This window comes from Dama dama, chromosome 17 (assembly GCF_033118175.1).
Source record: "Dama dama isolate Ldn47 chromosome 17, ASM3311817v1, whole genome shotgun sequence".
In the NCBI taxonomy this organism is placed as follows: domain Eukaryota; kingdom Metazoa; phylum Chordata; class Mammalia; order Artiodactyla; family Cervidae; genus Dama; species Dama dama.
This window is the reverse complement of record NC_083697.1, coordinates 11,441,577-11,466,809: the sequence shown is the minus strand read 5'-3', so window position 1 is coordinate 11,466,809 and position 25,233 is coordinate 11,441,577.

Below are 25,233 nucleotides of genomic sequence, written 5' to 3'. Positions count from 1 at the left end.
GCCATGAAATTAAGATGCTTGCTCCTTGGGAGAAAAGCCATGACAAACCTGGATAGCATATTGTAAAGCAAAAACGTGACTTTGGCAACAAAGTGATAGTCAAAGCTGTGGTTTTTCCTGTAGTCACGTACAGATGGACCATAAAGAAGGCTGAGCACTGAAGAACTGACGCTTTCAAACTGTGGTCCTGGAGAAGATTCTTGAGAGTCCATTGTACAGCACAGAGATCAAACCAGTCAATCCTGAAGGATATCAACTCTGAATATTCATTGGAAAGACTGATGCTGAAGCTGTAATAATTTGGCAATGTTATGCAAAGAGCTGACTCTCCAGAAAAGATCCTGATGCTGGGAAAGATTGAGGGCAGAAGGAGAAGGGGGTGACAGAGGATGAGATGGTTGGAAGGCAGCAATGACTCAGTGTGCATGAGTTTGAGCAAACTCCAGGAGATAGTAAAGGCCAGGGAAATGTGTTGCATTCCATGAAGTCCAAAGAGTCAGACATAGCTTAGCAACTGAACAACAACAATGTTGTCCCTGAGGTCTCTCAATTTATCCTCACTTCTTTTTGTTCTTTTCTTCTTTATCCTGTCCCATGGAAGTGATTTTCACTATTCTATGTACCAGTTCACTATTTGTTCTTCCGCCTCATTTTTATTGCTATTGATTCCTTCTAGTGAATCTTTCATTCCAGTTATTGTTCATCTCTGTTCATTATATCTTCTAGCTCTTTGTTAAACATTGCTTATGTCTTGGTCTGTGCCTCCATTCTTTTTCTAAGATCTTGAATCATCTTTACTCTCATTATTCTGAATTTTTTTTCTTTCTTTTTTTTTTTTTTTTTTTTGGTAGATTGCTCTTTCTACTTCATTTAGCTGTTCTTCTGGGGTTTTACCTTGTTCCTTCATCTGAAACAAAAAATACTCTGTATTTTCATTTTGACCTAATTTCTGTGATAGTGGGTTTTGTACCACAGACTGCAGGACTATAGTTCCTCTTGCTTCTGGTGTCTTCCCCATGGTGTGCAAGGCTAATCTAAGAGGTCTGTGCAAGTTTCCTAGTGGATGGGACTAGTGCCTGCCCACTGATGTCTGGAGCTGTGCCTTGTCACTCTGATGAGAAGGGCCATGTTAGGAGGTATGTTTAGAGGTAGCTACAGGCTTCCCTGGTGGCTCAGATGGTAAAGCATCTGTCTGCAATGCAGGAGACCTGGGTTTGATCCCTGGGTTTGGAAGATCCCCTGGAGAAGGAAATGGCAACCCACTCCAGTATTCTTGCCTGGAAAATCCCATGGACGGCGGAGCCTGGTAGGCTAACTTCCATGGGGTCACAAAGAGTTGGACACGACTGAGCGACTTCACTTCACTTCACTTCACTTCATGGGTTCAGGAAGACTTTAGGCAGTCTGTCTGATGATGAGTGGGGCTATGTTGCCCACCTTGATTGTTGTCTAGCATGAGGCATCCCATCACTGGAACATAAAGGTGTCAGGTGAGGCCAGCCTGTCAAAATGCTCAAATATTGTCAAAATGGTGGCCTGCAAGAGGGCCCACACCAGTTAGATTTTCCTGGTACTACTGCCACTACTGTCCTTGTCCCCACAGTGAGCCACAGGTCCATTCCACCTCCCCAGGATACCCTTCAAGACCCACAGCTAGGTCTGACCCAGGCGCCTATGAAGGCACTGGCTTTTCCCTGTGTCCTGGTGCACACAAGACCTTGTGTGCCCTCCCAGAGTGGAGTTTGTGTTTCCCTTAGTTCTGTAATGTTCTTGCGATTAGGCCCGCTGGATTTCAAAGCCAAGTGTTCGCGGGGCTCCTCCTCCCAATGCCATATCCCCATGTTGGGGAGCCTGGCTTGGGGCTTAGAAGTTCATACTCCTGTGGGATAACCTCTGTGATATACTTGTTTTCCAGTTTGTGAGTCACCCACTCCACAGGTATGAGATTTGATTTTAACATGAGTGATCTTTTTCTACTGTTTTGTTGTGGCTTCTTTGTCTTTGGATGTGGAATGTCTGTTTTGGCAGGTTCCACTATTTTTTGCTGGTGGTTGTTCAGCAGTTAGTTGTGATTTTTGTGTTTTAATGAATGGAGGGTGTGAGCTCAAGTTGTTCTTTACCATATCGCCTCCAGCCTCTCTCTGCATAATTTTTAATTAGATTATTTTTTCCTATTGAGTTGCATGAATTCATTATGTATTTTAATTATCAATCCCTTATCTGATATATGGTTTGCAAATATTTTCTACCAGTATATTAGCTACTTCTTTATATTCTTGATTGTTTATTTTGCTATGAAAAGACTTTTAGTTTGATGTAGTCCCACAAACAATATCAAATAATGTAGTAATTTGTTAATTTTTGCATGTGCTTTTGGTGTCATGTCCAAAAACTAATGCCAAAATTAGTGTCAAGGAGATTGTCCACTATGTTTTCTTCTATGAATTTCATAGTTTCAATTTAAGTCTTTAATCCATTTTGAGTTTATTTTTATGAGTGGTGTGAGATAGGAGTCTACATGTGAATATCTATTTGTCTTAAAACCATTCATTGAAAACTTTGCCTTTTTGTCCTTGAGTATTTTTGGCTCCCTTGTCAAATATTAGTTTACCATATATGCATAGATTTATTTCTGGACTCTCTCTTCTAGTCCATGGATCTTTGTGTCTGCTTTTATGACATTATACATTTTGATTACCAAATCTTTGTAATATAGTTTATTTTTCCCCTAAGTTCTTTATTTATTTTTTATTTTCTAAATTATGAAAGTATTGTAACACATTTACAGGAGACTTGGAAAATACAGAACAAAGTTGCATATAGTTCCACTGTATATTACAATTATTTGCTTTAAATAAAGTAAGATTTTTAGTTGGAGTTTCAATGTAAAACTCTCAGAAATTAATAGAATGAATGTACAGAGAAGTAGAATACAGTACACCTGAAAAGCATTATGAACCAATTTGATATGGTAATACTAGATGCCAAAATACATGGAACTATATCAAAATTTTGAGTGAATATAAATTAGAACTCTAGCTTTCTATTCTACTAAGTCAAAAAAGTAGAATCAAAATTTCTGAATTTTTTTACGTGCTCTCTCTCTCTACAAACACACACACACACACAAACACACACACACACAGTATGCACACAAAAGCTTTTCTACTACACTTGGTAAAGTCTTGACAGAGAACATTTTAAAAAGAGAAATTGGAAAACATAAATGAAATGGTAATGGTGAATAAAATGGAAAAAAGTGAAACAAACTAGATAAAAGTGAAAGGTCATCATGCAGGCCAGTTTTTTTTTTTTTTTTTTTTATTAGTTGGAGGCTAATTACTTCACATTTCAGTGGGTTTTTTCATACATTGATATGAATCAGCCATGGATTTACACGTATTCCCCATCCCGATCCCCACTCCCACCTCCCTCTCCACCCGATTCCTCTGGGTCTTCCCAGTGCACCAGGCCCGAGCACTTGTCTCATGCATCCCACCTGGGCTGGTGATCTGTTTCACCATAGATAGTATACATGCTGTTCTTTTGAAATATCCCACCCTCACATTCTCCCACAGAGTTCAAAAGTCTGTTCTGTATTTCTGTGTCTCTTTTTCTGTTTTGCATATAGGGTTATCGTTACCATCTTTCTAAATTCCATATATATGTGTTAGTATGCAGTAATGTTCTTTATCTTTCTGGCTTACTTCACTCTGTATAAGGGGCTCCAGTTTCATCCATCTCATTAGGACTGGTTCAAATGAATTCTTTTTAATGGCTGAGTAATATTCCATGGTGTAAATGTACCACAGCTTCCTTATCCATTCATCTGCTGATGGGCATCTAGGTTGCTTCCATGTCCTGGCTATTATAAACAGTGCTGTGATGAACATTGGGGTGCACGTGTCTCTTTCAGATCTGGTTTCCTCAGTGTGTATGCCCAGAAGTGGGATTGCTGGGTCATATGGCAGTTCTATTTCCAGTTTTTTAAGAAATCTCCACACTGTTTTCCATAGCGGCTGTACTAGTTTGCATTCCCACCAACAGTGTAATAGGGTTCCCTTTTCTCCACACCCTCTCCAGCATTTATTGCTTGTAGACTTTTGGATAGCAGCCATCCTGACTGGCGTGTAATGGTACCTCATTGTGGTTTTGATTTGCATTTCTCTAATAATGAGTGATGTTGAGCATCTTTTCATGTGTTTGTTAGCCATCTGTATGTCTTCTTTGGAGAAATGTCTGTTTAGTTCTTTGGCCCAATTTTTGATTGGGTCATTTATTTTTCTGGAATTGAGCTTCAGGAGTTGCTTGTATATTTTTGAGATTAATCCTTTATCTGTCTCGTCATTTGCTATTATTTTCTCCCAATCTGAGGGCTGTCTTTTCACCTTATTTATAGTTTCCTTTGTAGTGCAAAGCTTTTAAGTTTCATTAGATCCCATTTGTTTAGTTTTGCTTTTATTTCCAATATTCTGGGAGGTGGGTCATAGAGGATCTTGCTGTGGTTTATGTCGGAGAGTGTTTTGCCTATGTTCTCCTCTAGGAGTTTTATAGTTTCTGGTCTTACATTTAGATCTTTAATCCATTTTGAGTTTATGTTTGTGTATGGTATTAGAAAGTGTTCTAGTTTCATTCTTTTACAAGTGGTTGACCAGTTTTCCCAGCACCACTTGTTAAAGAGGTTGTCTTTTTTCCATTGTATATCCTTGCCTCCTTTGTCAAAGATAAGGTGTCCATAGGTTCGTGGATTTATCTCTGGGCTTTCTATTCTGTTCCATTGATCTATATTTCTGTCTTTGTGCCAGTACCATACTGTCTTGATGACTGTGGCTTTGTAGTAGAGTCTGAAGTCAGGCAGGTTGATTCCTCCAGTTCCATTCTTCTTTCTCAAGATTACTTTGGCTATTCGAGGTTCTTTCTGTTTCCATACAAATTGTGAAATTCTTTGGTCTAGTTCTGTGAAAAATACCGTTGGTAGCTTGATAGGGATTGCATTGAATCTATAGATTGCTTTGGGTAGAATAGCCACTTTGACAATATTGATTCTTCCAATCCATGAACATGGTATGTTTCTCCATCTGTTTGTGTCCTCTTTGATTTCTTTCATCAGTGTTTTATAGTTTTCTATGTATAGGTCTTTTGTTTCTTTAGGTAGATATACTCCTAAGTATTTTATTCTTTTTGTTGCAATGGTGAATGGTATTGTTTCCTTAATTTCTCTTTCTGTTTTTTCATTGTTAGTATATAGGAATGCAAGGGATTTCTGTGTGTTAATTTTATATCCTGCAACTTTACTATATTCATTGATTAGCTCTAGTAATTTTCTGGTAGAGTCTTTAGGGTTTTCTATGTAGAGGATCATGTCATCTGCAGTGAGAGTTTCACTTCTTCTTTTCCTATCTGGATTCCTTTTACTTCTTTTTCTGCTCTGATTGCTGTGGCCAAAACTTCCAACACTATGTTGAATAGTAGTGGTGAGAGTGGGCACCCTTGTCTTCTTCCTGATTTCAGGGGAAATGCTTTCAATTTTTCACCATTGAGGGAGATGCTTGCTGTGGGTTTGTCATATATAGCTTTTATTATGTTGAGGTATGTTCCTTCTATTCCTGCTTTTTGGAGAGTTTTAATCATAAATGAGTGTTGAATTTTGTCAAAGGCTTTCTCTGCATCTATTGAGATAATCATATGGTTTTTATCTTTCAATTTGTTAATGTGGTGTATTACACTGATTGATTTGCAGATATTAAAGAATCCTTGCGTTCCTGGGATAAAGCCCACTTGGTCATGGTGTATGATTTTTTTAATATGTTGTTGGATTCTGTTTGCTAGAATTTTGTTAAGGATTTTTGCATCTATGTTCATCAGTGATATTGGCCTGTAGTTTTCTTTTTTTGTGGCATCTTTGTCTGGTTTTGGAATTAGGGTGATGGTGGCCTCATAGAATGAGTTTGGAAGCTTACCTTCTTCTGCAATTTTCTGGAAGAGTTTGAGTAAGATAGGTGTTAGCTCTTCTCTAAATTTTTGGTAGAATTCAGCTGTGAAGCCATCTGGTCCTGGGCTTTTGTTTGCTGGAAGATTTTTGATGACAGTTTCGATTTCCTTGCTTGTGATGGGTCTGTTAAGATCTTCTATTTCTTCCTGGTTCAGTTTTGGAAAGTTATACTTTTCTAAGAATTTGTCCATTTCATCCAAGTTGTCCATTTTATTGGCATAGAGCTGCTGGTAGTAGTCTCTTATTATCCTTTGTATTTCAGTGTTGTCTGTTGTGATCTCTCCATTTTCATTTCTAATTTTGTTAATTTGGTTCTTCTCTGTTTCTTAATGAGTCTTGCTAATGGTTTGTCAATTTTGTTTATTTTTTCAAAAAACCAGCTTTTAGCTTTGTTGATTTTTGCTATGGTCTCTTTAGTTTCTTTTGCGTTTATTTCTGCCCTGATTTTTAAGATTTCTTTCCTTCTGCTAACCCTCGGGTTCTTCATTTCTTCCTTCTCTAATTGCTTTAGGTGTAGAGTTAGGTTATTTATTTGGCTTTTTTCTTGTTTCTTGATGTAAGCCTGTAATGCTATGAACCTTCCCCTTAGCACTGCTTTTACAGTGTCCCATAGGTTTTGGGTTGTTGTGTTTTCATTTTCATTCATTTCTATACATATTTTGATTTCTTTTTTGATTTCTTCTATGATTTGTTGGTTATTCAGAAGCGTGTTATTTAGCCTCCATATGTTTGAAGTTTTAACAATTTTTTTCCCTGTAATTGAGATCTAATCTTACTGCACTGTGGTCAGAAAAGATGACTGGAATGATTTCAATTTTTTTGAATTTTCCAAGACCAGATTTATGGCCCAGGATGTGATCTATTCTGGAGAAGGTTCCGTGTGCACTTGAGAAAAAGGTGAAGTTGATTGTTTTGGGGTGAAATGTCCTATAGATATCAATTAGGTCTAGCTGGTCCATTGTGTCATTTAAGGTTTGTGTTTCCTTGTTAATTTTCTGTTTAGTTGATCTATCCATAGTTGTGAGTGGGGTATTAAAGTCTCCCACTATTATTGTGTTACTATTAATTTCCTCTTTTATACTCGTTAGAGTTTGCCGTACATATTGCGGTGCTCCTATGTTGGGTGCATATATATTTATAATTGTTATATCTTCTTCTTCGATTGATCCTTTAATCATTATGTAGTGTCCTTCTTTGTCTCTCTTCACATCCTTTATTTGAAAGTCTATTTTATCTGATATGAGTATTGCGACTCCTGCTTTCTTTTGGTCTCCGTTTGCGTGAAATATTTTTTTCCAGCCCTTCACTTTTAGTCTGTATGTGTCTCTTGCTTTGAGGTGGGTCTCTTGTAGACAGCATATATAAGGGTCTTGTTTTTGTATCCATTCAGCCAATCTTTGTCTTTTGGTTGGGGCATTCAACCCATTTACATTTAGGCTAATTATTGATAGGTGTGGTCCCGTTGCCATTGACTTTGTTGTTTTGGTTTCACGTTTATACAACCTTTTTGCATTTCCTGTCTAGAGAAGATCCTTTAGCATTTGTTGAAGAGCTGGTTTGGTGGTGCTGAATTCTCTCAGCTTTTGCTTATCTGTAAAGCTTTTGAATTCTCCTTCATATCTGAATGAGATCCTTGCTGGATACAGTAATCTAGGTTGTAGGTTATTCTCTTTCATTACTTTCAGTACGTCCTGCCATTCCCTTCTGGCCTGGAGGGTTTCTATTGATAGATCAGCTGTTATCCTTATGGGAATCCCTTTGTGTGTTATTTGTTGTTTCTCCCTTGCTGCTTTTAATATTTGTTCTTTGTGTTTGATCTTTGTTAATTTGATTAATATGTGTCTTGGGGTGTTTCGCCTTGGGTTTATCCTGTTTGGGACTCTCTGGGTTTCTTGGACTTGGGTGGCTATTTCCTCCCCCATTTTAGGGAAGTTTTCAGCTATTATCTCCTCGAGTATTTTCTCATGGCCTTTCTTTTTGTCTTCTTCTTCTGGGACTCCTATGATTCGAATGTTGGGGCGTTTCACAGTGTCCCAGAGGTCCCTGAGGTTGTCCTCATTTCTTTTGATCCTTTTTTCTTTTTTCCTCTCTGCTTCATTTATTTCCACCATTTTATCTTTTACCTCACTTATCCTATCTTCTTCCTCTGTTATTCTACTCTTGGTTCCCTCCAAAGTGTTTTTGATCTCATTCATTGCATTATTCATTTGTAATTGACTCTTTTTTATTTCTTCTAGGTCTTTATTAAACTGTTCTTGAATCTTTTCAATCTTTGTCTCCAGGCTATTTATCTGTAACTCCATTTTGTTTTCAAGATTTTGGATCATTTTTATTATCATTATTCTAAATTCTTTTTCAGGTAGATTCCCTATCTCCTCCTCTTTTGTTTGACTTGGTGGGCATTTTTCATGTTCCTTTACCTGTTGGGTATTTCTCTGCCTTTTCGTCTTGTTTAGATTGCTATATCTGGAGTGGGCTTTCTGTATTCTGGAGGTCTGTGGTTCCTTTTTATTGTGGAGGATTAACCCAGTGGGTGGGGTTAGACAATTGGCTTGTCAAGGTTTCCTGGTTAGGGAAGCTTGCGTCAGTGTTCTGGTGCGTGGAACTTGATTTCTTCTCTTTGGAGAGCAATGGAGTACCCAGTAATGAGTTTTGAGATGGGTCTATGTGTTAGGTGTGACCTTGGGCAGCCTGTATGTTGATGTTCAGGGCTATGTTCCTGCGTTGCTGGAGAATTTGCGTGGTATGTCTTGCTCTGAAACTTATTGGCTCTTGGGTGGTGGTTGGTTTCAGTGTAGGTATGAACGCTTTTGGACAGTCACTTATTACTTAAAGTTCCATGTAGTCAGGAGTTTTCTGGTTTTCTCAGGTTTTGGGCTTAAGTCTCCTGCCTCTGGATTTCAGTTTTATTCTTCCTGTAGTCTCAGGACTTCTCCAACTATACAGCCCTGATAGGAAAACTTCTAGGTTAATGGCTAAAAGATTCTCCCCCGTTAGGGACACCCAGAGAGCTTCACAGAGTTACATGAAGAAGAGGAGAGGGAGGAGGGAGATAGAGATGAGCAGGAGAAAAAGGGGGACTCAAGAGGAGAGAGACAGATCTATGCAGCTGTCTGTTCCCAGAGTGTTCTCAGTAGCCCAGTCACCTACAAAGATTCACAGAATTGGATTGGGAAGAGAAGGGGAAAGGAGGAAATAGAGGTGTTCTGAGGTAGAAAACAGAGAGTCAAGATTGGGAGAGAATAATCTTCAGTTTAAAAATAGGGCTTCTCTTCTCTTTTTTTTTTTTGTAAGTTTATAGTGTATTGAAAATGAAAATTAAGGAGTAGTAGAGGAGTACTAGAGGACTGTAAAATAAATAAGAGAAAAACTAAAATAGAAAATAGAAGAGAAAAAGGAAAGAAAAAAAAAGAAGAAAAAAGAAAAAAAAGAAAGAAAAAGAAAAAAAAAAGGGAAAGAAAAAAAAAATTTTTTTTTCCCCTAATTAAAAAAATCGTAAAAATCTATGGAAATGAAAGTTAAGGAGTAATGGGGGAGTAATAGGGGATTTTAAAGGAAAATAAAAGAGAAAAAATAAAAAAGAAAAAATAAAAAGAGAAAAAAAAAAGAGAGAGAGAAAAGTAAAATTATATCTAGGAGTTTCTCTGGAGCTGTTGCGGTCAGTGTGGGTTCGGCTCAGTTTCAGATAGCTCCTCGTTCCAGCTTACGCTTCTCGATATCTACAGGCCCCTTCCAGTGTAGTCGGTGTTTTCTAGAGGGATTTTAATCTGTTGCACCAGTCCCTTCTGAAGCGGTTCCCTTTGTTTATTTGTCTTCTGTTTGCCGGGCTCTTCAGAGCCTCATTTCCACCCTGACACAGGCGGGCGGAGGTGGACTCTTATTCAGGTAGCTAGTTCCGTCACTCTGCGGGGAGGGGCTGGCACTGCAGGGAGGGGCTGGCGCTGCGGGGAGGGGCTGGTGCTGCGGGGAGGGGCTGGCGCCGCGGGGACGGGCTGGGGCTCCCGGGAGGGGCTGACGCTGGTCTCTCCGTCTGTGCTGCTCAGGCTCCCGGCTGTTCTATATGGAGCGTGCCCCGCGCTGCGCGAGGTTCCAGCCCTCGGGTGTTCCACAAAAGCGCGGAACGAAAAGCTGCGCCTGCTCTCTGTGCCTTCCCCGTCAGAGCGGTCCAGGCAGCCAGGGGCTTGATGGGCGCGCTATCCCCAGGTGTGGCGCGCCCCCTCCCTTCCGCGGACCCAGTCTCAGTTTCCGCTGGCGCCAGTCGGGTGCGCGCGCCTTCTGCCCTCCGCGTCCCCAGCCCCAGTCCCCGCCCGCGCCGGTCGGGTGCCTGCGCCCTGTGTCTCGCCGCGACCTTCCCCTCCCCCCTGCCTCCTGCCTCCGGCGGGGCTGGGCCGGTCCGCAGCCTGCGAGCTCTTCTCTGGATTTTCTCGGTCTCTTTGTTCTGTGAACGGCCGGCAGTGTGTTCAGGCCGGTTAATTTACTCTCTCTCTTTTGGTCTCCCACAGTTCAAGTTGGCAACTCACAGAAGCTCCCTCCGATTGTCCTCAGGGCACTCAGGCCCGGAACCTACCCCAAGCAATGCCGCCTAAGACTTCCCGGGACGGATCTCCATCCTTAGCTCTTTTGTCTCACTTTTTATCTTTTATATTTTGTCCTAACTCCTTTCGAAGACAATGGGCTGCTTTTCTGGGCGCCTGATGACCTCAGCTAGCGATCAGAAGTTGTTTTGCGAAGTTTGCTCTGCGTTCAGTTATTCTTTTGATGAATTTGTAGGAGAGAAAGTGGTCTCCCCGTCCTACTCCTCCGCCATCTTGGCGCCTCCCCCAGTTGTTTTTAAACATGGCTGCTCATTAGAAACACATCTGGCACTTTGGAGAAGGAAAAAAAAAAAAGCAATACCTGGGCATTTGTATTTTTCAAAAAAAAATCCAAGATAATTATGATAGATATCTGGATTTTAAAAAGTGATTATTGGCTTTTTCTATTAAATGGTAGTTTTAGTGATATAGAATTCTATTACTTTCTGTTGACCAATTATGATAAATTTATTGTATTAGGCAAAAATCACAACAGTAGAAGTTTATCAGTTTTCACAATCAATAGCCAGACAAAAATAAAAGATCATTACAATTGTGAGCCGTAATGGAAACATGATTAACCTAACCATATAAAATAATTAAATATAATTTAGGGCTTCCCAAGTGGCTCAAACTGTAAAGCGTCTGCCTGCAATGTGGGAGACCTGGGTTTGATTGCTGGGTTGGGAAGATCCCCTGGAGAAGAAAATGCAGCCCACTCCAGTATTCTTGCCTGGAAAATCCCATGGACAGAGGAGCCTTGTAGGCTATAGCCCATGGGGTCACAAAGAGTCAGACATGACTGAGAGATTTCTTCTTTCACTATGTACTTTTTCTTCCACTAGGGGATTAAGTAGAGTGATGCAGTAAGTGGAAGTGCATACAGCACATGTTTTCATCTTCCCAGCCAATCTATGTCTTTTGGTTTTGCATTTAATCCATTTACATTTAAGGTAATTATCAACATATATGGTCCTATTACCATTTTCTTAATTGTTTTATTTTGTGTAAGTCTTTTCCTTCTCTTGAGTTTCCTGCTTAGAGAAGTTTCTTTAGCATTCATTGTAAAGCTGGTTTGGTGGTGCTGAATTCTCTTAACTTTTGCTTGTCTGTAAAGCTTTTGATTCCTCCATCAAATTTGAATGAGGGTCTTGCTGGGTAGACTATTCTTGGTTGTAGCTGTCTTGCTGGGTAGAGTATTCTTGGTTGTAGCTTCTTCTCTTTCATCACTTTAAGTATATCATGCCATTCCCTTCTGTCTCGTAGAGTTTCTGTTGAGAAATCAGTTGATAACCTTATGGGAGTTCCCTTGTATGTTATTTGTCATTTTTCCCTTGTTGCTTTTAATATTTTACCTGTCTTTAATTTTTGTCAGTTTGATTAGTGTATGTCTCGTGTGTTCCTCCTTGGAATTATCCTGTCTGGGACCCTCTTTTCTTCCTGGAGTTGGTTGACTGTTTCCTTTCCCATGTTTGGGAAGTTTTCAGCTATTATCTCTTGAAATATTTTCTCAGGTCCTCTCTTTCTCTCTCTCCTCCTTCTGGGACCCCTATAATGTGAATGTTGGTGCATTTAATATTGTCCCAGAGGTTTCTTATACCATTTCTTTTCATTATTTTCTCTATATTTGGTACTGCAGCAGTGATTTCCATCATTCTGTCTTCCAGGTCATTTATACATTCTTCTGTCTCAGTTATTCTATTATTTCCTTCTAGTGTTATTTCCTTCTATTCATCTGTGTTTGTTCTTTAGTTCTTGTAGATCTTTGGTAAACTTTTCTTGCATCCTCTCCATTATTTTCCTGAGATCCTAGATCATCTTCACTGTCATTATTCTGCATTCTTTTTCTGGAAGGTTGCCTATCTCCACTTCATTTAGTTGTTTTTCTGGGGTTTTATCTTGCCTCTTCATCTGGAACATAACTTTCTGTTTTCTCATCCTGATTAACTTTCTATAATGTGGTTTTTGTTCTAGCTGCTGTGAGATTGTGCTCTTCTTGCTTCTTCTATCTGCCCTCTGATGGAGGAGATTAAGAGGTTTGTGTAGAGACTGGCAATGGGAAAAATTGGATCTTGCTCTGGTTGGCAGAGCTGTGCTCAGTAAAACTTTAATCCAACTGTCTGCTGATGGGTGGGGTTGTGCTCCCCCCTTGTTAGTTGTTTAGCCTGAGGTGACCTAGCCCTGGTGTCTATGGGCTCTATGGTAGGGTTAGTGGCAATTTCCAAAAGGCCTTAGGCCAAGGGGTCCCTTGCGTGACTCCTGCTGCCAGTGCCCCATCCCTGTGGCAAGCAACTGCTGACCCATGCCTCCACAGGAGACACTCCCAACACTAGCAAGTAGGTCTGGTTCAGTCTCCTGTGAGATCACTGCTCTTTTGCCCTGGGTCTTTGTGCAAACCGTATTTTGCTTGTGCCCTCCAAGAGTGAAGTCTGTTTCCCTCAGTACTGTGGAAGTCCTGTAATCAAATCCTGCTGGTTTTCAAAGCCAGATTCCTGGCGGATTCCCATTCCCTCTGTTGTATTCCCAGGCTGGCAAGCCTGACGTGGCACCCAGAACCTTCACAACAGCAGGGGAATTTCTTTGGAGTTATTTGTCTCCAGTTTGTGGCTCGCCCACCCAACAGGTATAGGATTTGATTTTATCACGATTGCACCCATCCTACCATCTCATTGCTGCTGCTACTTTGCCTTTGAGCATAGGGTATCTTTTTTTTTTTTTGGTGTGTTTCAGTGTCCTCCTGTTGATGGTTGTTCAACTGCTACTTGCAATTTTGGTGTGCTCCAAATCCTTGTAATATAGTTTGAAATCAGGAAGTGTAATGCCTCCAGCTTTGTTCATCTTATTCAAGATTACTTTGGCTATTCAGGGTCTTTTGTGGTATCATATGAGTTTGGGGATTGCTATTTCTATTTCTGCAAAAAGTGTCATTGGAATTTTGATAGGAATTGCATTGTATTTATAGATGACTTTAGGTGGCATGGGCATTTTAGTGTTCTTCTGCTCCATGAATATGGACTATCTTTTCATTTATTTGTGTCTTCAAATTTTTTTTTTAATCAATGTCTTATAGTTTCAGTGTAGAGATCTTTCATTTTTTTGGTTAAATTTATTAATAAGTATTTTATTCCTGCCCCCCTCCCCAGCTTTATTGACATATAACTGTTAGGTAGTTAGAATAGGGAAAAAGAGTCCAAAATGGTGGTGGCTAAAAGACCTGGAAGGGAAAGCCTGTGAAAATAGAACAAAGGAAGGTCCGAGGACCAGAGTGAGAACCTCAGGTAAAACAAACAACACTCCTGGCCGGCCCAATTTACACAACACAGGCCCAGGGACAGAGAAACATATAAAAAGAAAAGCCAAAGCCCTCTTCTCTCTCTCTCTCCCTCTCCCTCCCGCGCAATGGGGCGATCTTCTCTTCACGTCTTTGGATCGACGTGCCCTCACACCTCAAAGATGGAGCCCAACTCAGCGAAGCTCCAGAGGTAGAAGTGGAACACGAAGAAAACCCAGCACAGTGGAAGGCCCCCATCGTGCTAGAAACCGGGGCAGCGAAAAACGAACTCAGCAGAAAGCCCATGCGGCCCAGCCTCAGATTCCAGAAGACGTCTGGTTAAGGTAGGAGGTCCTCGCTCCAATGGCTGGAAGGACATGCCTAACAATTACAATTTCTCGTTTCTTGTTTCCTTGAAACCCCCGCGAACAGGCAGGCGGCAGTGGGTGCAATTGAGGGACTCTGGAGAGGCTACTCTTCAGTATGTCCCAAAGGCACTATCTGCTGAGCCCCAGTAGCTGTTACCCAAGCCAGTGGGGGTTCTTCTGTCCTTACTCTTTGTGCCAAAAATCAGGCCAATGAAAACTGTGAGGACCGGTCAGATATCTAGCAAATTTTCCAGTAGTCTATGAAGGGGATACCTTGGCACATCTTTCCCACTGCTTTTTCCTCCTGTCCTTCAGCTCTTTCTCCCGGGACGCAAGCCCGACCAAAACCCAGGATACCTGGCCCAGGCTCTGAGGTCTTATTGCAAAAATTCAGTGAGAGACAAAGCAATAAGTGGGAGGTGGATTTGCTAGGATTCAGAGAGAAGTGCCCGTTCTACAAGGTACTGGCCATGGAATGTGGCCTAACTAAGTTTTGCGAGGGGGGCGAATTCATATGCTAATGAGTGGGAGGATCATCCCAGTCATTGGCTTACAGATTGGGGATTAAAGTTTGCTCGATTGGACCCAATTGACTTTAATCGGTTTACGTTATGCCATGGTGCTATGTCATTCTTCCAAAAGTTGTGCTCTGTCCCTCTTTCCCTCCTGTTTCATGCTCCTTTCATCAGCCCCATCCGGGCCCACAATGTTGCCTCTACAATCTTCTAGAGGGATAACCAAAAAATAGCTGGCCTTGGGAGGGAAGTACTGTATAAGATCCAACCCCTTAGTCCTACCTAGCACTGGTCACGCTGGAGACCTTGGGGACGACCAAACTCCAGCCCGGGGGTCCCAGGAGGTCATCACGCCTTGACCTGCCTAGGGATCTGGTCCTCGAAAGGTTGTCACACCTCAGCCTTTCGGGGATCCTCTAGTCCCAAGGGTCCCAGGAGGCCGTCACGCCTCGACCTGCCAGGGGATTCGATCTCTAGGAGGCTGCCATGCCCCAGTCTGCCTGGAGATCTGCATCCTGACCCGGGAACGCCTGGCTCTCAGGTTGCCACAGTACTAGGTAGGATGAGCTTACATCCCGGTATCTATTCCCATCCATGGTGGACAAACTAGCAATGAGTTACAACCCCTTAATTCTACCCAGCACTAGTCACGTTGGAGACCTTGGGGACATCCAAACTCCAGCCCGGGGATCTCAGGAGGTCATCACGCCTTGCCCTGCCTAGGGATCTGGTCCTCGAAAGGTTGTCACGCCTCAGCCTTTCAGGGATCCGCTAGTCCCAAGGGTCCCAGGAGGTCGTCACGCCTCAACCTGCCCAGGGGCTCATTCTCAGGAGGCTGTCATGCCTCGACCTGCCCGGGGACTCGATCTCTAGGAGGCTGTCACGCCTAAGCCTGCCTGGAGATCTGCATCCTGACCTGGGGACGCCTGGCTCTCAGGTTGCCACAGTACTGGGTAGGATAAGCTTCAAAAGCCTATTCGTTTTTTCTTTTCCTTTTCCTCCCTAACATGACTGTTTTTCAGATGGGAAATAACCAATCCACTTCCCAGCAGATGCCCTTGAGATGCATCGTTGATAACTGGAAGCTGTTCGATCCTCTAACTCTGAGGAGGAGTCATTTAAAATTCTTTTGTGCCACTGCGTGGCCACGGTATCCACTGGGGGACGAGGAACACTGGCCCGAGGATGGGACTTTAAATTACAATACCATCCTGCAATTAGAATTATTCTGCAAAAGACAAGGGAAATGGACAGAGATCCCCTATGTCCAAATTTTCTTTAGACTGAGAGATATAAAAGAACTCTGTCTTAAGTATGGGATTGTTGTATGCCCTAAAAGTGAGCCCACTAGGCAAATGGTGTTAGGCACAGGCAACCAAGAGAAGGAATCCCCCCATGAAGGCTCACCTCCCACAGCTCTCGAGTTGCCTGGTGTTTCTTCCTTGTATCCAAACGTGCCCCCATATCTGGGAGTACCCCCTCCACAAAAGCCAGCTCGAGTATGTCCCTTAGTTGAAACTGGAGGAAAATTCGGACCAACCCGTGTCCATAAACCCTTCTCCCTCTTAGAACTAAAATCAAACAAGACCTGGGAAGCCATACAGATGACCCAAGCAAATACATAGATATGTTCCAACATATTACCTTGGCCTTTGACTTGGCATGGAAGGACATCATGGTCATATTTAGTCAAACTTTATCTGACCCTGAACATACTAGGGTCTTAAAGGAAGCCCAGAGGTATGCAACAGGGCTTCACATGTCAAGTGATAGATACCCAGTAGGGGAAACTGCAGTCCCCTCCTCCGATCCTAACTGGAATTATAATGACCCTGAGCACATGTGGGAAAGAGATCATTTTCTAATCTGTATAAAGGCAGGACTGAAAGCAGCCCAGCAAAAAGTAATCAGCTATGCCCGGGTCTCAGCAATAACTCAGGAGTCCAATGAGAACCCCACTGCCTTTCTGGAAAGGCTAAAAGAGGCCCTCCAAAAGTTTACCAATCTGGACTTAGACTCTTACGAAGGACAGGTGATTTTAAAGGACAAATTCCTGTCCCAATGTGCATCAGATATCAGAATTAAGTTAACAACAGCTACAGCAGCAGGACTCTGCTGCCTCTTTAGATGAGATGATCCAGACAGCCACCAATACCTTTTATAACAGAGAACAGGAGAAGGAGGCCAAGGCCCAGGAGAGGGAGAGAAGGAAAGAGACAAGGCATGCCCAGATGCTGGCCGCCCTCCAGGGAAGCCCTATGGCAAACCCTGAGCCCTTGAATGACAAGGCACGAGGCAAATGCCTAATCTGTAGACAGGCGGGGCATTGGGCCAAAGAGTGTCCTAACCGTGACAAGTCTCCTAGAACAGCTTGCCACAAATGCCATCAACTGGGACATTGGGCGGCACTCTGCCCTGGGGACCCAAGAGCCTCAAGGTCAAGCGCCAAGCCTTCCCTCACGATGGTTCAAGAGGACTGAAACGCCCGCTCCAATCAGCCCGCCTGTCGCAGATAACCATCACAGGGCTGGAGCCAAGGGTGCAACTGGATGTGGCAGGTAGGTCCGAGAATTTCTTGGTTGACACAGGGGCTACATAATCTGTCTTAATCTCCTACTCCGGAGCCTTCTCCTCCCAAACCTGTACCATTTTGGGTGCCACAGGAAAAGCAACTACTAGAAGGTTCACCCAAGCACTTCCTTGTTGCTGGGATGGACAGATATTCTCCCACAAGTTCCTGGTGGTCCCTGACTGTCCTACTCCCTTAATGGGAAGAGACATACGCACTAAACTGGGGACCACCCTTGTGATGGGAAGCTTTTCAGCCCCTAGGGCCCTACAGCTTCTGGTTACTACTGAAGAATCCATTACATCTTCTCCAATAGAGAGGGACCAAAAACTATGGGAAGACAAAATTAACCCCTGGGTGTGGAACCAGGGGATTCCTGGACAAGCCCACCGAGCTGAACTGGTCATCATTGTCCTCCGAGATCCCACTCGGTTTCCTAACCGGAAACAATATCCTCTCAAAAGAGAGGCTCGAGAGGGACTACAGCCTTTAATAAATAAATTCCTTGCTTGTGGGCTATTGGTCCCCACCAGTTCGCCATGTAACACCCCAATCCTCTCAGTAAAGAAAAAGGATGGAACCTGGCGAATGATTCAAGATCTCCGGATCATAAATGAAGCTGTAGTCCCCCTCCACCCCACAGTACCCAATCCCTATGTAATCTTGGGAAAAATCTCACCCAATGCCAAGTAGTTTACAGTCTTGGATCTCAAAGATGCATTTTTTTGCATACCACTGGCTAAAGAATCCCAATATCTTTTTGCCTTTGAGTGGGAGGCCCCAGGAAAAAAACACCAACAGATGACTTGGACAGTATTACCTCAGGGGTTCAGAGATAGCCCCCACTTGTTTGGACAGGCCCTTAGCCGGGATCTCCTAGATCTAGACCTGGGACCTAATGGAAAAATATTACAATATGTAGATGACCTACTAATCTGCTCTCCAGATGAGAAAAGTGCTCAACAACATACAATTCAGGTTCTAAACTTTTTTGCAGAAAGGGGATATAAAGTCTCCGGTGCTAAGGCACAGATCGTCGAGACAAAGGTCACTTACCTGGGAGTTCAGATTACACACGGGTCTAGGAGGCTGTCCTCTGATCTGGTACAAAGAATCCTCCAGTTGCCCTCCCCCATGACTTGAAAACAATTACGAGCTTTCCTGGGGCTAACTGGGTACTGTAAAATCTAGATACCCAACTATGGTCTAATTGCCCAGCCCTTATATAAAAGCTTAAAGGGACGAGATGATTCAATCCCACTAATGTGGGGAACTCCTCAAAAGAAGACAGAGGCTACACTAAAACAGGCCTTAACTCAGGCACCTGCCTTGAGGTTGTCAGATCCAAAGAAACATTCCAACTTTATGTCCATGAAAGAGAAGGAATAGGCTTGGGAGTGTTAACTCAAAGGTTGGGATCTGAGCCCCAGCCTGTAGCTTACTTATCCAAGAGACTTGATCCAACCACCCAAGGCTGGCCCCCCTGCCTTCAAAATCTTGCAGCTATTGCAATCATGATAGAAGATCTTTTGTTTATGTCAATGACCTCTGCCTAGATCCAGAGGTTCAGACCCTCCAGTCTTATACCATGGCCATTGGGCAATTCCAACAGGATATACGCTTGTGGGGGTATAAACCAGGACCCAAAAGACTCTAAGGACTCACCACTATATGCTCCAGGGACTCAAGTCCTAATTAAAGTCTGGAAAGATGGGTCCCCAAAGGCTCAACTCCAGCCCACATGGAAGGGCCCCTACCCTGTAATACTTTCTACCCCCACAGCAGTCAAGGTGCCAGGACATGACTCCTGGATTCACTACTCACGAGTCAAGCCATGGAAGAAAACAGAAGAGGACACTCAGTACACCTGTGAGCCCCTGGGAGATCTCAGATACCTATTCAAAACTACAAATGAGTGCCCTTCTAATAAACAACCCCAAAATCTGGTCTCTGGGGATAAGATTTCTCAAGACAGCTCTAAAGAGCCAACACAGCTTGGCAGAGATTGTACTCCAAAACAGACAGGAGATAGATCTTCTGATCTCTGAACAAGGAGAGACTTGAGCCATCCTGGCGATGTAAATTTAAAATTGGCTAATGCCCCTGCTAGTCCTTGTTACTCCATACTGACGCTGCTAATGACTGTTCCATGTACTGTCAATTGTCTTGTCTCTGCCCAGGTCAAGCTACGACATGCAGCGCCAGTTCAACAAAGATAAAACCACAGCCAACCACAGAAAACATCAGTCACCCTTAGATGGACACTGCTATAGGACTCTGAGACCTGAGACTAACAAGAGGGGGAGGCCCAATGCCCCTCGCCATCCCAGTTCAGCAGGAAGTAGCCAGAGAGACCTCAACACCCCTATTCCCAAAGAATTGGGCCTCCCATCTCTTGAGGGGGGAATGTTAGGTAGTTAGAATAGGGAAAAAGAGTCCAAAATGGCAGTGGCTAAAAGACCTGGAAGGGAAAGCCCACGAAAATAGAACAAAGGAAGGTCCGAGGACCAGAGTGAGAACCTCAGGTAAAACAAACAACACTCCTGGCCGGCCCAATTTACATAAGACAGGCCCAGGGACAGAGAAACATATAAAAAGAAAAGCCAAAGCCCTCTACTCTCTCTCTCTCTCCCTCCCTCCCGCGCGATGGGGCGATCTCTTCGCGTCTTTGGATCGACGTGCCCCTCATGCCTCAAAGATGGATTTTCCTGCTATTATCTAAATAAATAGAGCTGTAACACTGAGCTGTAATACTGATTTATTTAAGAGCTATAACATGGTCTGTCCTCCGAGAGCTGTGACCCGCCAAGGGGCTTTAATGTCCGTCACTCCAAATCTTTGTTGTGACGAGACAAAGAACCGAGGAGCATACACTCGCGTGACATAACTAACATGGAACATTGTGTAAGTTTACATGTTTACTTGATTAATTCACTGCAATTCCATCATATAATTATCATTTCTTTTCTTTTGTGAGAATATTTAAGATTTACTCTCTTAGCATTCTAGTATATGATACAGTATTTTTAGCTATAATAACCATGCTGTACATTGGATCCCCAAAGTTATTAATCTTGTAACTGGAGGTTTGCATCCTTTGAGTAATAGCAGCCCTTTTTTACTACTCCCTAACCTCACATAACCACTACTCTACTCTTCCTGTGAGTTTATCTTTTTTAGACCCTACATATAAGTGATTATCACAAAGTATTTGTCTTTGATTAATTTCACTTAACATAATGCCTTCAAAGTCCACCCAAGTTGTTGCAAGTGGCAAGATATCCTTCTTCCTCAGGGCTGAATAATATTCCATATATGTGTGTCTGTGTGTGTGTGTGTATACATACGTGTGTGTGTGTGTCTGTCTATGTCTGTGTCTGTCTTCTTTATGCAATCATCTGTTGAAGGTCACTTACATTGTTTGCATGACTTTGCTATTGTGAATACCACTTCAGGAATATGTGAGGACACATGATCTATAAGCTCCTGATTTTAATTTCTTTGGATATATATGCAAAAGTGGAATTGATGGGTCATATGGCAGTTCTATTTTTAAGTTTTTGAGGACCTCTATCTTATTTTCCGTAGTGTCTGTACCAATTTACATTCCCACCAACCATGCACTAGGATTTCCTTTGCTACACGCCCTCATCAATACTTGCTATTTCTTTTCTTTTCAATTAAAGCCATTCTAACTGTGTTAGGTGATGTCTCATTGTGTCTTTGTTTTGTATTTGCCTAGTGATTAGTAATGTTGAGAATCTGTACATGTACCTGTTGGTCATTTGTATCTCTTCCGTGGAAAACTATTCAGTTCCTCTCACATTTTTTTTTTTTTTTTTAATAACTGTGTTAGATTTTTTGCTCTTGAACTGTGAGTTCTTTATATATCTTGGATATTAACCCTTTATCATATATATAATTTACAAACACCTTATTTTATTGGTTGTCTTTTCATTTTGTTGATTGTTTTATGTGTAGAATCTTTTTAGTTTAATGTGATTCCACTTATTGGTTTTTGCTTTTGTTGGTTGTGCTATCACATTCAATAAATCACTGGTTATACCAATGCCAAGGAGACTTTTTTCATTTTCTTCTGGAATGTTTATGGTTTCAGAACTTAAACTTAAGTCTTTAATCCATTTTGAGTCCATTTTTGTGAGTGGAGATAGGTAGGAGGCCAACTTTATTATTTTCCATGTGTTTGTCCAGTTTTCTCAACATCATTTATTGAAGAGACACTTCTTCTATTGAGTATCCTTGGGGGCTTTTTCAATATTAGCTGACTATATATGAAAAGATTCATTTCTGGGCTCTTAAGTCTGTTCCAAACATTCTGTTTTGGTTAAAATAGCTTTGTAGTATAATTTGAAATCAGGAAGTGTGATGCCTCCAGCTTTGTCTTCTTTCTTAGGATTGCTTTGGCTGTTTGGGGTATGTGGCTCCATACAAAATTTAAGATTGTTTTTTCTATTTCTGTGAAAAATGCCACTGGAAGTACATTGAATCTATAGTACATTGACTCTGGGTGATGTAGATATGCTATTGTTGTTGCTTGGTCGCTAAGTCACGTATGACTCTTTTGCAACCCCAAGGATTGTAGCCCTCCAGTCTCCTTCTGTCCATGGGATTTCCCAGGCAAGGATAATGGAGTGGTTTGTCATTTTCTTCTCCAGGGAGAAGCAATTTTATTCTTGGTTAGGAATAAATCTAACCAATCTAATAAATCTAAATCAAATTAATATTGCTAATATGTTTATAGTAATTCCTTTAATCCATGAACAAAAGATATCTTTCCATGATTTTGTCGTCAATTTCTTCTGTCAAAGTCTTGTAGTTTGCAATTCAAAGAATTTCACTTCCTTGGTTAGATTTATTCCTAAGTATTTTGTTTTTGATGCTATTGTGGCTGGGATTCTTTCTTTCTTTTTTCAGATATTCTATTGATAGTTGAATATACTGCTGTTATATATATTCAAGTGTTTTTCTATATGTTGATTTTGCATCCTGAAACCCTACTGAAGTTGTTGACTAGTTCTAGCAGTGTTTTGGGAGTCTTTGGGATTTTTTATATGTAAGATCATATCATCTGCAAAAGAAAAAAAAAGCAATTTTATTTCTTCTTCCTTTTCTGTTTGGAAGTCTTTTATTCCTTTTTCTTTCCCAATTTCTGTGGCTAAGATTTCCAGTACTCTGTTGAATAGGAATGTGAGAGTGGGCATCCTTGTCTTATTCCTGATCTTAGATAAGTATTCGACATTTTACCACTGAGTATAACAATGCAAGCTGTGAGTTTGTCATATATAGCCTTTATTTTGCTGAAGTAACTTTTTCTATACCTATTTTGTTGAGGGTTCTTATCATTAAGGGGTTTTGGTACTTTGTTAAGTGCTTTTACTGCATCTATTAAGATGATTAAATAATTTTTATCCTTCACTTTGTTAATGCAGGTTGTCACATTGATTTTTTTCTATGTTAAACTATCCTTGCATCCTAGGAATGAAATCCACTTAATTATGGTAAATGGTTCTTTTAAGGTGCCATTAAATTTGGTTTGTTAATACTCTCTTGAGAATTTTTGCACCTATACAGTTGACTCTTGTACAATGCAGGGGTTGGGTTATTCCCCTGCTGTGCAGTTAAAAATCCTCATATAACTTTATACTTGGCCTTGTGTATCCACAATTCCATGCACTGCTGCGTGAGCCCTGGTTGTTGATGGGTTTACTCATGCCTGTGTATTCTCTCCTCACTCCTGCTGCAGTCGAGGGCAGTTTTGGGCATCAGGACAGTGGCATAGCTTGAGGTGCAAGCCCCAAGCGTGGACTTGCTGGTGGGAGCAAAGAACATAGGAGGCACTATGCTGGTTTCTTGTACATGTGCAGCTAAAGGAGGCTGAGCTAGTTGCCAGCATAGCTCCCAGGCTCTGGTGGGGGACAGGGAGGGATCTCAGTGTCTGACATTCATACTTGCATAACTACAGAGAGTTTGGATGGCTGTTAGTGTGGGCCTGGGCTCCAGTGGAAGTGTGAAGGGTATGAGAGAGAGAGAGTATGGGTTGGGGGAGGAGGAGAGAGGAATTGAGGTAAAACTGGCATTTGCAAATGTAAATACCTGTGGGACAACTGGTGAGGCCTTTGTAGCTGGCCCCTGACTGTCAGCTGCGGAAGCTGCTCCTTTTTCTGCAGAGCAGGTCTCTGTGAATTGCTAATCACTCTTGCCACGTGTTTGCTAATAACAGCCTCTGTTTACTTTCTTGTTCCTGGGCAGCTCTTTATCTATCTGGGTGGGGTGAAACCAAAGCTAGACCTCAGTGCAGTATCCTGGAAGAGCTAGAGAAGCTGATCACCCATCCCATTCTTCCTTTCCTGGTGAGAGAAATTCTTTCTAGGGGAGAAGTTCCTTCTTGGTGCTGAACAGTGCCAGCTTGGGGTACAGGGTGACACAGGCAAAATGAAGTTGTATTTTCTTCTTGTGCAATTGCTGTTATTTTGTTGTTGTTATTGCTGTTGTTATTCTATGGTGTCCCTAAAACTTCCCAAGTGGAATATAGGGGTCTCCAGGAGCTGTTTTTTGTTTGTGGATAGCTGTCTAATCACTGACCTTGGTTGGGGAAAGCTGGGATTTCCTATATACCACTATTTTTTTCCCCCAGAATGTATGATCTTGTAATCATAACAAACATAATTGTAAATGATAACAATTACTTTATTTTTTATGATTCTATTGTAAATGGGGTTTTTTTCTTTACTGCTCATTCAGTTATTTTTGTTATATACAGAAAATCAACTGATTTTATGTATGTTGTTTTATATCCTGCAACTTAACTGACTTCATTAATTCTAAAAGTTCTTTGGTGGAGTCTTTAGAGTTTCCTATAAATAAGGTCATGTCACTTGAAAATAGACACAATTTTACTTCTTCCTTTCTGGTTTGGATGCTTTTTATTTCTTTTCCTGCCTAATTGCTCTGGGTAGGATTTCTGATACTACATTTAATATAAGTGGCAGGAGTGGGTATCCCTGTCTTCTTCCTGATTTCAAAAGAAAAGCTTTCTTCTTTTCACTAATAAATATAATGTTAGCTATTTCTCTAATGGCCTTTACTCCATTACAAGTTCCTTTCAGTGTCTACAGTCTGACCCAGTTTGGTGGGTTTATGTCCAGGGCCTCCCAGACATAGCCAAGAGGGGCTGGAGTTGGCTTACAGGCCACTTCAAGATCCATAGCTGGAGCCAAGGACTGTGTGTCTATTACCAGATACAGAGTGAGCATGAGTTCTCTTGTGTTCCTTCATGTATGATGCTGGTGACAGGACCAAGCCAAACAGAGCTATAGCCCATTCCCCATGGGTAGAGATCTATTTCTATAGCTGGGACCATGGTCAGTGAGTCAGCCACCTTGCTATGAACCTTCTTAATGAAAAAAAGCTCTCTCTGTTTATAATAGGAAGAAGCTTCAATCCCTGTCACTCTGAAACAAAAGCCTGCTATTTTTATCATACAATTTCTTAACCTCCTAGTAAAATTAAAGTATATCTTCTTCCAATGATGACAGCATAGGGACTATTTGCTATGTCTTGTTTTCCAAAATTGTAGCCTCAAAGCCTGGTACTAGCTAGATAAGCAATATTATTAAATAAAATAACATAGCCCAGTCTTCTTAGGAATTGTGGCAGCATCTTGGAAGAGGAGACTCTTGGCTTAATTTTGTAATAGATTCTATTTATCATACCCTGAAGAGGAGACAGGAAGAGAATGAGAAAAAAGAGCAAGCGGAAATGCTCTGTATCACTTTGTAGACAGAGCTCCACAAGGAAATCTTTGTATTACTATCCTTATTAGAAAATAGAAGAATGCCACTAGTGATGTGCCCTACAAGAAGGCAGTTTCCTTTGTCTTACAGTTGTTTACACCAGCTACTGAGATATTATTTGTCCTTGAAG